The 15,569-nt window shown below is 39.8% G+C and overlaps 1 protein-coding gene across 6 annotated transcripts in view; it reads left to right on the forward strand.

Annotated features, from left to right (window-relative positions):
* The window catches only part of spsb4a (splA/ryanodine receptor domain and SOCS box containing 4a), a 66,281-nt gene that overhangs the window by 14,740 nt on the left and 35,972 nt on the right, over positions 1-15,569 (forward strand). For 3 of the 6 annotated variants that reach the window (XM_081374941.1, XM_081374946.1, XM_081374945.1), the window contains exon 1: positions 5,665-6,101. The exons of 1 other annotated variant lie outside the window; for it this stretch is intronic. The gene's annotated coding sequence lies outside the window, so the exon portion shown is untranslated. Of the gene's footprint in view, positions 1-5,651; positions 6,108-15,569 lie in introns of those variants that run through there. 2 more of the 6 variants (XM_081374942.1, XM_081374944.1) reach the window with 2 other exon arrangements.

Raw genomic sequence — 15,569 nt, forward strand, 5'->3', positions numbered from 1 at the left:
TATTTTATGCTCTTGCCAGTTATGTATTTTGTTGTCTAATTGTGTTAGATTGTACAGCACTTTGTTCAGCAGTGGCTGATTTAAACATGCTTTAGAAATAAAAGTGATCATCTAAAATCTGTCTGTGACTGAAACTAGTCTTTGTTAAAAATGTGTGTCTTCAAATCTACTAATGCACTTCTGCAATTTCTTCCCTCCATTAACTGCTGGACATGCCATTTATCAAGCTATATATATAAAAAAAACAATATTATATTAGCTTAAATGTTTCAATTATGTCCTCGCATCATTTCAATTGTATACTGTAGGTCATTAGTGGTTTTTATATTGGCCTATTCATAATTCTTCTGCCCCCTTTCTCTCCTTGTTGTGAACAAGATTGACTCACATAGCGAACTGAATGAACAACATACCCCCTCTTGTTCAGTCTGTCAGTGAGTCTTTGTTCATTAAATGGATGACTGATTCATTGAGTTTGTTCACAAATAAAATGTCATAGTTATTTAGTGTGTTCACAAGCCCGTTCAATGTCTCTCCTAGTGTTGTTTGGACGTTGAACACAACAGTGACTTCCTGAATAGAAGTATTATAAAAAATAATAGTGTACCTCAACTAGTAAATATACCAGTGAGGTGTTTATTTGTGCTTGTCTCATCATCATTCTAACATCATTTGAAGGCTGTACCCTCATGTAGGAAAGAAGCTTAACCTGAAATGGAAGATTAAAGTGAGACTGAAATATAAGGAACAGATGAAAGAGATGGAAAGATTTTGGCAGGGCGGAAGGCTGCCTTGCCAAATGTATCATTTATTTTACGCCCTATCCTTCCATCTGAGCTCTTCGCCACTTCTCCACCACTTAGGGCATTGATTCTGTGCGCTTCCCAAATTTATAGCCTGACGCAGTACTCTGCGCATTCAGACGTCATTGATGAGAAGCTGCAGAATCATCACGCTCGGATCGAAACTAAGAGAGACATCAGATGGAACATTGCCGCTTGTTGCCAGATCTTTTCAACCAATGTTTGTATGAGCAGTGTTTAAGTCAGCTTGTTTCTCGCAATTGAAAGGTGACATCATGTGTTTAAGTGCCGTCTGTGGTTTGAGTGTGTCTGTCGTATTGGTTTCTGTGATTGTGTACTAAAAGGTTTTATTTGGAATGTTGTCTGGAGTGTGTGTTTTGAAGTCTGTTTTTAGGTACATGTTTTGTATGGTGGTTGGCTTGTTGGCTGCCAATGTTGTGCATGTTTATCCTGTCAGATTTTTTTGCTTTTCCCACTTTTTGTCAACAGACACAACAGAAATCTTTATCCTTGTATCTCTGGGATTTCTGGGAAAAAGAGAAATCAACCTCTACACAGACGCTCAGGATGGTTATCCAGTGCAATATAAAAGCTTTAAATGGGAACTTTCACTTTAGAACATTGTGCAAACTGGATCCAGTTCACTTTAAGTTTGCTTTGATATGAAATAGCGGTGTTTCATTTGTGAACAAATCTGTGGTTTTGATTTGAATCTTTTAGGTGAATGAATCATGAGTCATTTTCGTACAGTTTTTGTTACATAATATGCAAATGTGTAAAAAATAACCTACAGGCATTCGCAAATAAAATAATGCTAGGATTGAAACTCTAATAGTAGGCTAACATGGTTGCCTTTTCTCAATAGCTTAATAAATATCATGCTTAGTTGTAGATAAAATGGAATAAAACAAGATACTGTTACTTTGCTGGGGGAAATGCCATTTTTAAATATTATAAGACTTGTTTTGGTCATGAATAGCTTGTTTTTCAAATGGTTCAATGAATGATTCAGTGACTCATAATGCACAAAAAGATACTTAACTGCACGGAAAAGATGTGTAAGCCATCTGGTTTGGAGGTGAACCAATTTTGATTTTTAAGTGAACTACTATTGATTATACTGAATATATTTTGTAGGGTCAGCGGACATTTATCATTTCTAAATGAGTGGCAATGGATTGCTTTTGTCAACGGGAAATACACTGTTCAATAGAAGTATGACTGATGAAAACAATAAGGTAGAGTCATCAATTTTTAATTGTTTTGTCTGCAGCATAAATAGAAAGGAATTTAAGCTAGTTGGTAACAGTTACAATAAGGTTCAATTTGTTAACATTAGTTGTGTTAGGCGTCATGAACTAACATTGAACAACACATTTTTTACAGCATTTATTAATCTAATAAATGTTAATGTTAATTTATAAATATACTGTTTTTCATTGTTAATTCAAGTTTTTGTCATTTATACAATGAAATCTTTGTTTTTTAATATTATTTACATATATTGAAAAATGTGTTAAAAAGCAAATATTGAAAGCAACATTTTTAATCTGGAAAAGTGTGTGTGTGTGTGTTCTGAGTAAAATCTCTGTGTGCAGATGTGTGTGTGTGTGTGTGTGTGTGTGTGTGTGTGTGTGTGTGTGTGTGTTTTTTTTTGCGGTGAATGATATCAGTGTGGATCCAGCTGGTCTGTTTGCACCAGGTGCCCGAATAGAGGGGGGGTTGCAGAGTTTTCCATGTGCCGCCACACACTGATGTAAGCGGCTATTGTGTCATACACAAAGAGCAGGGCGAAACAGTTGCTTCTTCCTGGATCCATCCATCTGTGTGCGTGTGTGCTATACCTGTGATCTATAATTGTAATCAGAAGCTTGTGTGCATGTTAATGTCTGCTTTATGAATATGTGTCATCATATCTGTCACCACATGACCCACACTCTTTCTTTCGTTCTCATTCTCTCATTCTCTTCGCTTGTGTGTTTGCCATCTGTCCATGGGCAGTTTTGTAACTGCCAGATGAGCATGCTTTTTAACTCCCCTCTCGTCTCCTCCTCTCCACCCCTCACCTTTCCGTCCTTCAGCACTGGTGCTCGGACAATTGCAGAGCTTTGTTTGTGACGCGTGTGTCGCCTGGAGGTGTGCCTGGCCCCCCTCCCACTCCAAAACCCCTCTATTATACGAAGACCACTCAGATGGAGCCCCCCTCCTGGTCCACTGGGCCATTATCTCTTTGTGGAAGGGGGTCTCCCCTATTGTCCAGTAGATTAACACAAGTCCCTCCCATCTCTCCTTTTCCCCCACCACATGCTGACCCAAAAGTGTTAAAATGCCTTGAAGCAGAAAACGAGGAGGCAATTTACACAGCTGGCATCAACGCTGGGTTAAAGTAGGGAGAGGAGAAAAGACAATGAAAGATAAAGCTGGGGTAATGGGTAGGAGTTTGGTTGGAAACTGCAATTTGAAGTGACACTACTTTAAAAAAAAACTTTGCTAGATCAGTGCAATTCAATGGCAAGCCCAGAAATTTTTAAGTAAGTGGATACTTACCCTTGGTGAAATAGGGTGGTCTTCAAAACCTACATTACATAATTTTACAATACATGGGATAAAAATAATTGGGCAATTAAGATTAGTTAAATGTGATTTATTGTCAGCCGACAGTTTCATGAAAACAAAATCCATAACCAATAAACAGAACAATAAACAAAAGTAAATAATCATAGACGGAATGTGTGTAAGGCTGGGCAAGGCTCCACTCACACTAGAATCACCGCTCACCACTCAAAGCTGGAGTTTGTCCAGTGCCGAGTTCTGCATGCTCACAAATCCTCTCATTATAACGAAGTGTAGGCATTGTGTAAATGAGATTAATTGTGCAGTGTAGACAGACACCACTTGTGATTATAATGGAACTTAGTTAGATTGTGTCATCACGATGAACTAAAATTGACAGCTTTTGAGTGATTATAAATGGACTGCTCTTTGCGCGCTTTTTAGGCGATATGTAAGGGTGGGATCTTTTTATCTTGGGCCAGTAACCACCCAAAACACCTTAGCAACCGCATAGCAAAAGTCCTTAGAACAGGGTTCACCAATCTCTGTCCTGGAGGGCCGCTGTCCTACAGAGTTTAGCTCCAACCAGCTCCAACACATCTGTTTGAAAGTTTCTAGTATGCCTAGTGAGACCTTGATTAGCTGGTTCAGGTGTGTTTAATTGGGGTTGGAGCTAAACTCTGCAGGACAGCGGCCCTCCAGGACCGAGATTGGTGAACCCTGCCTTAGAAAATGTAATTGGTTTTGCTATTGTCATAAATTTTTACGTATGTTCTTACAAAATCCAGCATTGTGTTTTTTTTTTTTTGTTTTTTTTTCTTTTTTTTTTTTTCAAGTCAAATTTGCAAAGATTTTCATTCACATTTTAATTTTCACCCACTATCGTTCTTAGTGGACAAGCACTAGTTCTTTTCCAGTTGGCAGAGTTTTTTTTTTTTTTTTTTTGGCTTGTATATTTAGAGGAAAGGTAAATGTCCCTAAAGTATGTCTGGCACAGTTGATCCTACACGACTGTGTATGTTTTCACGGCCACTCGTGCTTCCTTCAGACTGAGCTTCCTCAGAGAGGGGTTCAGCACATTTGAAAAGGCTAATTGAGTTTTCAGCTAGAAGGTGAGAGGGGGTAGCTCTCTCTTTACTACCTTAGACCTTTCGTTTTTTTTGTGTGTGGCCTTTTAGGAAATGGTCAGGAAACTCGCGTCACCGTGAAAGACTGAGTACATTCAGGGTGTCTCAGAGGGATTTGAGTGCATTTCGGGTTTGACAGGGCTTGCAGGACGGAGGGAGAGGGTGTTTATTCAAGATCTGGAGCTTGACTGAGAAGTGTGCCTGTTAAATGTTTTGACCTAAAATATGTGGGGTTAGTGTAGCACAGTGGGGAAAGATCAAGTCTGGATACCAAAATGTTGACTAGAAGAGTTATTCAGACCAGCATAGGCTGGTCTAAGCAGTTTTGTTCAGCCGTGCATATCCAGTTATAGCTATCAGGTTTAAAGTGCTTTGGAAAAATTAATAAATTTAAATGTATGCTAAATAACTGTTTATGTGAGGTTGTGTTATCATTTTGATACATTTTTGGGGTAGTCAAAAAGCACAAAAGAAAGGCAAAGTTATTTATTTTTACTCTGCACATCCTGAAATGCATTGAAATATCAAAAGCCCATTTGATATACATCATGGTTGAAATATGTCATTTTTAAAAGTTCCTTATTTATTCTCTCTGATTTAATTAATTAAATTTTCATTTAATTTTATGTTATATTGCATGCCAACAGTATAGGACCATTTTTAACAAGTTTTACTCAGGAATTATGGCAGGCAAAATACCATAATCGCAGACATTCCTATCTAGACAGGATTAGATTTCCCTGAGTTAGCCATACAATATTATATAATTTGCTCCGTAATTTTTACAGAGGCAATCCATTTTTTTTTATTTGAACAGGATTAAAATCACTAAGTACATCTGTGAAACACAAACTGTCCTGACCTCTTCTGGGAAAACTAGTCCTGAATAGGGCAATTTTTTCCTTAGTTATGTTAAAATTGGCATAATAGAAATATCAAGATTACACCCCCTCATAAGGTTGTTGCCACTCAAACTGGAGTCAGGTTATCTTTCAAAACAGATATCCGAGCACTGGAAGTAACAGGCTGGAGACTCATAGCATGTGTGTTTATGAGTAGCTCTCGGCTGATTGGCTGAGCCGAAAGTGTGAAAGACCATAGGGAGGAGGATGCATGAGTCGGGGGTTGGGTAAGGGGCGTGTTCTCCCTCTCTCTCTGTTTGCCTGGTGTCCTTGCTTGATGAGATCAGTGGATCGCCTTTCATCATGAGGCAGCTCTCACGCTGCTGCTCGCACTGCCGTCTGTCCTCTCTCTCTCCTCGTCCTCCTTCTTTCTCTCTCTCTCCTTCCCTTTCTCTCTCTTCCGGGCCGCCGAGCTGGAGTTTGAAGCTGGAGCCGCGACACAGGACAGAGTAAGGAGTGCGGAGTTGGACGGAGGCTGCCACGGCTGGGATTAACCTCAGGGAGGGGGTGGGGGGGGTTACATCTCTGGGGAGAAGCTTCTTTTCTCCTTCCTCAGCAGGGAGACACAGAGAAAAGAGAAAGAACTAGTGTGCGCTCCTTCTCACAAAGAGAGGAGCTGCTTCGTCCTTTATTCCAGTGGCTTTCCTCTATTCTTTCCTTCACGGGTGCGAGAAGGGACGACTGGGGAGTTCCGCCGGGGAGACCATCACAACCGGGTCCGTGTAAGCAGCGTGCCTCTGTGTTTGAGTGCAATGAAGGACTTGATGTGGCATGTTTAAGTGTTTACTTGTGTGAAGAAACTATCCTGTGACCTTTTATTCTTTCCCTTCTTGCTTTCGGCTGTTTGGGTTGTCTCATGTGCACTCTTTCTTTCTAGCTCCCACTTTCTGGCATTCCCCGTTGTATTTTATACCTCTAATAGAGGTTTGATCCTCGAAATGAGGTTTGATTCACCCTGGCAATGATACTCAGGAGACAGGAGACAGTCTTTTCTTTGTGTTGGATGTTACAGCTGTCCGGGATGTTTCTAAACCTGGGATTTCCATGCTTTTAATACTTTCTGAGCTCCAGGGAGCAGGTTCAAGACCCCAAATGCTGCGGTGGGGTTGTAGGAACGGCGCCCGGTCTTGCTCTTGAGGATAGTGCATTTGTGGGTTGAAAAGCGAAGTATTTCCACCTGAACTCTCGGCTCATGTTTTCTCAGCTGCCATGCGCGATCAGATAAGATGATTAGAGGATGGTTGGATCTTCTCCTCCCCATGTTGCGCGTCACAGCTAACGTTTGTCTTTCCTCTGGTTTGGTGTTCAAAGGAAGCGCTCCCACAGCGCTGGCTGATTCTTAGCCTGGGAAGCATATTTGAATGCTTTTCATTGTGTCCCTCGTGTTTGTGTGCACGCGCGGCTTATGGATTTGCATGCGTCTGTTTGCGCACGTGTGGCTGTGTGTTTCCAGTGGTGGAATGTTTATGGAACAGACTGTGTGTGTGTTTTGTGTTGAGGGCAGTGGGACATCTCTTACAAAGAAGTACTGTGGTAGTGTCATGGTACAGTAATGATATCAGATAACGTGGTACTTTTGTACATTGCTTATAAAAAAGTCATGATACTAAAAAGTCCTGGTGGTAATACTATGGCACTTTGACAGTTCTGAAAGATCACTATGAATTTACATTGTAAGATTACTATATTCCTTTTACATTGTTATCATTTTAGGCTACTTGTCAAAAACTTCATGATGATGCCATGGTATTTTGATATTACTTACAAAAAAAAGTACCAAAATGTATCAGGAACATAAATCACGATACCTGAATTTCAGTAAAAAGGTGAATTTCAAAGTACCATTGTATTACCGATGCCATCACTGTACATTTTACCATAGCCTAGTTTTCTGTAAGTATTACTATAGTTTACTTAAAGATATACTTTGTTGCATTACTATGGTACATACCAAAAAATAAAAACCTTTGCATGGTGTAATGTCCTGAAATAGGAATATAATTCTGCCAGTGTTATTATAATATTATAGCATTTATTCAGATTTTATTATATTAATATAATATTTTATTTTTATATTTTCCAATTTCATTCTAATATATACCGTGGCATGTGTCCTGAAACATATGCTAATACCATGTTAATTTGTTATTTACCATAGTACTTAATGTCCTAAAATACTGTGGTATTACCATATTGTACTAACCTATTATCATATAAATTGTCTATGTTACATGTCCAAAAGCCTTGATTTCATATGACTCTTTGTGAGTGATCTCTGCACATGTGTCCGTGCGTAATTGTGTGTGTGTTGCGAGTGGCGTGGGACGGGGGCGCAGGGGTGTGTGTGTGGGGGACGATGAGGGCAGTGAGACTGCTTTAATCACTGAGTGTGTTGTCTGAGAGCAGTGGGCTGGAAAGAGCTGACTGGAGCTGCTCTGTGGGGAGAGGCTCTTCTGGGAGAGCTTAGAGCTCAGCTGTTAGCCGTGTGAAGAGCTACACAACCATTTGCCTAGCCATTCAATGTCCCTCCTTTGGTGAGGACCAGTGGATTAGTGCCAGTAGCGTGTGTGTGTGTGTGTGTGTGTGTGTGTGTGTGTGTGTGTGTGTGTGTGTGTGTGTGTGTGTGTGTGTGTGTGTGTGTGTGTGTGTGTGTGTGTGTGTGTGTGTGTGTGTCCGTGTAGCTTAAGGGTTTGAAAGGACAGGAGGTGGGTTCGCACATCTGCCACAAGGCTGTGTGTGTGATTACTGGTTTTGGGTTGGGGGTGGACACTTTAGTCACTGTGATAAATGGCCTTTAGGCTGTCAGAAAGCCTGGACTTCAATGGTTGTGTCTTATATTTACACTCTTCCTGCACATAGCTTGCATCGGTTGTTCTCACTGCAATGCCTGAAGACTTCTGAGCCTTTAGGCACATGGAAATTGAATGGGAAATTATACTGCGGATATTTGGAACAGCTTAATAGGAGGTACAAAGGAGGAAAAAAAAAGTAATTTAATGATAATCAGATTTAGCATAACGTTTCATTGTTATTCTGGTGAATAGATGGCAGTACTTTATTAAATGTGTTTTATTGTGGTATTTATTACATAGTTTTTTTTTGGTAGTTGATCATATGGACTTGTTTTGCTAGGCGCAAAGAAATTTAATTGTAACTTGTATGGTAGATATTTGAACAGCTTAGTCGGAATACATTTACTGAACGTCAGAGTTTTATTGCATACAGTACCATTAAAAAATTCCAAATTCTACAATGTTTTTAAAGAAATTAATCATTTTAGATTCAGCAAGGTTGCATTATATATGGATGATCAAATAGATGTAGACTGGTTAAGTACAAGAGACTCAAAACATTGAAAAATCTTACCAACCCCAAATGTTTTGAAAGGTAGTGTAGGTTTGGATATTTCATAGCTTTTCTGGTAACAAACAAATGTTCACAGTCTTCTGTATTTTATTGAATGGAGTTGTCTTGTGGTAGTTCATAATACAAACTTGTTTAGCAAGGCATAGAGAAATTGAATCTGGGTTTATGTAGGGATAATTGGAATACTGGGAAATACAGGCAAAATGGACACATCCAAAAACACATCCTTGTCACATAGGTTTGGATGTTCAATTGACAACCTGCTCTCAGGGTCTGTGGTGGTTTATCACGTTGGCTTGTTTTGTTCCAGTAAAGAAAGTACACAGTATGAATGTGATATCTTTGTCGATATCAATCTACAAACAATTAAAGCTATCTGCCAATCCGTTTGTGCAAGTTTGCGCATTAACTAACAACAACCTCAACAGATGTCTGGACATTTTGTCTGGCTTTCTATTCCTATGGAGATGAGCTGGGTAGCCCGCCCATCGTGAAATCCCAGTGGTCCAAAATCCTGCTCCACGTATGTTCTGATTGGCTGTGATTATCTCACACCACTCAGCATTTTATAAGTACGTTTACATGTTACTTTATCTAGGTCTGCTAGTTCAACTTGTTTGATTTCACTCTGACTAAAGCATTTGCATGGCATTTTAAAAGGATGAATTTCTTTAGTCCGAATTAAATTTTCCTTTTAAAGTGTATGTTAATGCACTTAGTGTTGACAGAAAAAAGTCTTTTCTCTGGTTAGGAAATGTTGTCACACTTGATGTTACTCTTGTGACCAGAATTCTTAGTACTGAATGTTCATATGCAGCCATTTCCTTTCTGTTCTCATTTGGGAATATTTTATAGTTATGCTACATGTGACTGGTGATTTAGGATGCAGATGAGACATGGGTTCAATTAAATTTAGTAAAGTGTTGTGGCACGTGCCCCTGACAAGACCCACAAGAGTAGCTGCTTTGAGTAGCTGCACGTACGTTGTAAACAGATATCTGACTTCTAATTGAAAGCAGTGATGGCGTAAGGTTCGCATTTGTCCTGTGCCGGGGCTGTATTCATAGTCTCTAGTTTCACTTTGATGTGACAGCCTCCAAGGGCGATCGCTGGATTCATCTGCTTGTGTGTCACTTCAGAACACATCTCACCCATCAGGACATGTCGTACAGATAACTCTCTCTCTCACACACACGCACGCTGTACCCAATCTGTCCAAAGATCTCATAATTTTATTACTGAACCCGCCATCACTCTGGCCATCGGCTTCTCTTTTTTCCAGAATGTACTGAACATAAAATCAGCACAGCCTGCTTTAACAGATGCCTGTTGTGAGAGCATTTCTCTCACACCACATGCATGTGTCTCCATGGGCCAGGTCTGTTTAATTAGGACTGTGTAGGTGGACAGAGGCAGGGGGGACATGTGACCTTATGGCAGTCTGTCCTGTGCCCTCTGAACCACAGAGATTACTGGACACACGGCTTTACTGATCTGACGCATGTGTAAATGACAAAAAGAGAGGGGAAGGGAGATTGATGAGGGTGAGGGTGGGGGTGGGGGTGGGGAGGAAGACGAGACAGTGAGAAAAGATGGACAAAAATGCAATGTTAGCACTGCTGGAAAAAAGCAGGTCATACTCACAGATGGTATGCTGGGTTTTTGCCGGTCCATGAATAGAAACAAAATGAATTTTGTTCTGAACAAATTATTTCTTACATGGAGCAAAATGGGAACTGAGGGTTTTCAAGTAGGTCACAAAAGCACCATATAAGTGAACCATGTGACTCAAGCACTACAGCTGAACAGTTGTGCTGTTTAATATTTTTTTGGAAAGTGGAAATTATTATTTTTTCAGAATACTCTGATGAATAAAATGGGGTGAAAAGCATTTTGTAACGTATTGAATGTCTCTCCTGTCACTTTTGATCAATTTAATGCATCCTTGCTGAATACAATTGGCCAACCCTGATCTTTTGAATGGTACTGTGTAAATGCCAAGTCATCTAAAGCCAAAACAATAATTAAGTTGTTATTCACTGAACATCCACTAAAAAATTTCCCCAAAGTGTGCTTTTAACTCTGTAACCAGATCATTAAGTCTCTAAGTTTGATCGCCCCTAATACTTAGAACTAATCATTCAAACGATCCATAAAAAAAGATTAGACCGTAAAGAACGATTCATTTGAAGATCTAAATGAACTCTCTGGAGCATACAATGGGGAATTATAGCAGTTTTTCATTTGAATTTCAGGTCTGTTTGTCACACAAAGCTATTTTATTCAGAAGATTTGTAAATTAAATTGGTAAAATGCAAAAGCTATATGAACTGCTTTTACGATGTTTATGGTGCGTTTGCGTCTAGAAGCTTGAAAGTCCCAGCCCTCATTCATCAGACCGCCCAGTAGGCCTATAAAAAATCTAAATATCTCCTTTTGTGCTCCACAGCAGAGACTTAACGACATTCCGTTTTGAAACGACATGAAAATTTGAATTTTTTGGGTGAACTAAGGTGGTCTAACATCTCTATTCAGATCCACCAGGTTTAAACTAGGGCTGGGAGATAAGATTATAATAATTGTCGTGATATAATTTCTCAATAAAATTATAACAACAGTTTGATAAATGTTCGATATAATGTTTATGCTCTATGCAAATAATGCTGCACATGTGTGTTACAAACCATCACACTGCCACTAACTTACGAGCGCTGCCATTTATGTTACGTATGAGAAACTTGGCGAACGCGCCAAAAGCAGAACGAAGCAGTGCCACTCGTTTGAACCGCACCACACTGAACATTTATCAGCTTGGCTAAAAAGACAGTGCAGAGTGAATGCTTTACTCACTGACATCTCGATCACACGGCCACTAAACAGCACAGTGAGAGTGGTTCGAGTTTGGTGCAGAGTTCTCACTTACAAACCACAAATCAAATGCCTTATGATTTAAAACTAGTTTAAAGCCAGATGAAACAGCGCTGATATTCTCTCAAACACTGACGTGAAAAATACGGTATTTTTTGTTATTAATCAGTTTTTTTATGCATTTGTATTATATTAAATGTCTTTATGCTGCTGTCTTTCACAACAAATACCAGATAATCTTTTTACATGATCTAAATACTATGGTTTTAAACTAAATAATTTTAATTTGTGAAATGTTTGTTATGCCCTGATGACAAAGAGTAGTCTTAACCACAATTAACTGGTTTCTACAACTTTCACTCAGGAACAAAAATATGCCTTTAAACCTGAAAGAAATAAAGAGGTGACATTTATTATGATAATTATCGATATCGACTGATATGAAACATTTTGTGATGTTTATTTTGGTCATATCTCCCAGGCCTAATTGAAACCAAGCGGCAACCTTCCGGTCTCTCTCTTGAATCCAAGACGAAAGTGACTTAAATGTAATATAGTGACTTAATTTTCTTATAACTCATCCGTTTAAACTTTATTAAGCCTTTTTGCCCATTTTCGGTTATCCGGGAGTGACACGCACTGCCAAGATGGCGATGGCCGGCTCCTCCTGCTTCAAAAATGCTCTTCAGAAACCTACGGGCGACGTCACGGACACTACATCCAATGTTTTAAACTGGTTGAAACTAGGTCTGAGGGCTGACAGTCTAGGTAATCGACAATGTAGACCAGCTGCCTTTAAAATGGTTTTTACTAGATTATCTTGGTGGGAGGTGAGTTAAGAAAAAAAGAGAAAAAGTGTGAATGAATGACACTAGCCACAGAGGAAAGAGAGATGTTCCTGATGAAATGGAGAGAGAGAGAGGATGTAAAGATAAACAACAGATGGTGAATGTTTGTTCCCACTCATCAAAGCCACCAGTGGATAGAGGTGTGCATGTCCATTACATCTCTGGTGACCAGGGTAACACAGGCGAGGGACCAGGCACCAGGCGCTCTCTTTATCACAGACCCCCCACCCTCCTGAAGGGAAACGCAAGCCCTCGTGTGCCACAGAGCGTGCGAGAAAGAGGCCCTGCTGAGGGTCTGACGGGTGCTGAAGCATAAACAAATTTAGATGAGGATGTACACAGTAAAGGCCAGTAGACTAAACACTGTGTACACACAGAAATATCGTCACATAGGGCCGATTCAGATGTGTATTATTTAGGCAATTGGGAGAAGAGGGATTGTGTTATCACATTTCAACACTGGTATTTCTGTGATTTTTATGTTGTCCGTTTTGCAAAGTCAAACGGCCTCTTGGCCATTTCATGAGGTTTTACTCCAAGTGTAAATGTCCCCCAAGATGCAAAACTCAACTTTCGGCAAATCAGATTGTCTGGACAGACATAAATGTCTGTCACACTATCACACTAAATAAAACAGCATTCAGGCCTTTTAAGTGGGCAGCCTAGGGCCTGCGATATTATCATTCTTCTAGTCATGCAGAACAGCTACAGAAAGCACTTGATTCCTGGGGCGTTCGCCAAACACAGAACGTAGCGGTGGAAAATTCAATTACGCGGACCTGAAAACAAAGAATGTTATTTTTTATGATTTTTATGAGTGTGGAATGGCAAATTGAGGAAGATGTTTATTACCCAAAAATGTTACAGATTGAAGCCCTTGTCAAAAAAAAAGAAATCCGACGCAATGTGCCAGTTCCCTTTTATTCTTCATCTTTATTTCAATAACCTAAAACAACTTCTAAGCACAGAAAAAAAAGACACATTTGGCTTGATTGAAGACATTACACCGCAGCACAAGCGCAGAAGAGCCATAGGGCACAATTACGCCAGGGTTGTTTTGACTTTTACTTTGCTTCTTTTTGACTTATAGCCATAACAGCCCCATCCCAACGACACGCTCACCAGCAGAGTGCTTTTGTTTTTCTAATAGATAAGTCAGCACAGATGGACATGTTCCCATGTGGAGATGTACGGCCCTGGCAGACCACTTTTATATGTAGTCTGGTCTCGCATGGTTAAGCAGATGGAGACAGCACATCAGCGGTCCATTAGAATGAGGTTGTTATAGTTACATTAGTCGTGTCTCATATGGTTCAGGATCATTTCCCCTGAGGAGAGTGAGTGTAATTGATGTAGTGCACTTTTTTTTTCACTTCTCAGCTTGACGTTGGCATTTTATATCAGCAGTGTAACGCCCAAAGACATGGTACAGTCATGCCATGCAGTTACCGTCTTACAGTGTGACTCAGACACTGCTGTGATGCACTGAAACAGACCAGCTGATTGTCTGTCTGTCTGTCTGTCTGTCTGTCTGTCTGTCATCTATCTATCTGTCGATCCATCCATCCATCCAGTAAGCTTGTACAGTTGAAGTTAAAAATCAAACTACTCTTTTTTTGGGTGATAGTCAATACAAGATTGCAGTGCATCTTATGCAGTGTCAGTTTTATACATTTTCACACTTGATCCGGAGCTTGATGGGATGAATTGATTTGCAAAAAGCATTTTGTTGTCTCATCAGTGTCTTTTTTGTTTTCCTCAGATGTTTGTTTTTCTCAGACCTTGTTTCACACGCCTTCATGTAATTACTTAATGTGAGAATAGAGTTTAAAAGTCTGTCTGCAACTCCCAGACTAACAGCGTAATTATGTTTGCATCGGTGTTTATTACAGTTATTAGTGACTACAGCGGTTTGAGTGAGGGAATGTTAGTTAAACTGACGTGTGCGAACCAAACACAACTGGAATGAAACGCATTATTGTGGCTCTGCACGGCAGCATGTCTTTGAAACCCTTTTTGCCTGCCACGGGTGACTCTCCAGCTCTGAAATACGATACGGAAAACCTAACACCTTGACTCTCACCACACGTTATGATAGCTGTGAGTGGCATGTTAGGGCAGCTGCCTCTCTCTCTTTTTCATTCATTCTCTCTCTCACACACACACACACACACACACATACATTCCCATTCTATTCCACTTCATTCATGACATGACTTCATTTATTTTTCCTTTAATATTAGTAACACTTACTCAGGAATCCGGACACTGACTTGTCTGGCTGTCTGGCCACCCTCCTTCCTCTCGTCTGAATTCAGCTCTCTCTTTTCCTGTCTCTCTTATTATGTGACCTTAATGTGTTTTGAGTTAGTCTGAGGTGTGTTTGTGTGCAGTACAGTATGTGTGACCTTTTTCCTTTGTGTTAGTGACCTAAGTGCTGGGGTTGCCTGATGGCCGTTCGTCTGACAGAGTGTGGATATGTTGTCTAGCACTGCTGGGGAGTAACTAAAAGCCGCTAACAAAACAACATATTTAAGAAGTGTAGCTGAGCTGTTTTCATAGTACTGTAGCTTGTCCAGTAATGATCTGCACTCCAACTAGTAGTAGTGTAACATGTTTTATGTCACACTGTATCACGCAAACAGCCCAACAATCGACAGTTCTGAGGTAATAATCAAAAATACTCCTCGTCTCTTAGTCGATTCATTTTAGTGAGTCAGTTTGTTTAGATGGTTCATATTCATTAAATATAATTCAATTCACTGATTTATTTTAATATTCACTCAGTTAAATTTCTCGAACTACCGCTGTATTTTGTCTTTTTGTAGTTTTTTGTTTTTATAGTGAAACAGCTAAATACTGCTGTTTATCATTATGCTTTGTTTTTAAAAGTTTACCTTCTTGACGTCATCTTAGAAACTCTGCACTCATGCTGCTGAAAAAGCAGTTAGATACTTAGCATCTTTCAGATACTTTGCAAACAGCACAGATGCTGCGGACACAATAACACATTTTATGTAAATGTCCCCTGACTGTCTTTTTTGTAGAGCTCCTTCCTGGGATGAGACTTTATTATTCCAGGAAAAAACGATGCGCCACTTA

This window comes from Scardinius erythrophthalmus (genome assembly GCF_964197995.2).
Source record: "Scardinius erythrophthalmus genome assembly, chromosome: 9".
Classification (NCBI taxonomy): Eukaryota; Metazoa; Chordata; class Actinopteri; order Cypriniformes; family Leuciscidae; genus Scardinius; species Scardinius erythrophthalmus.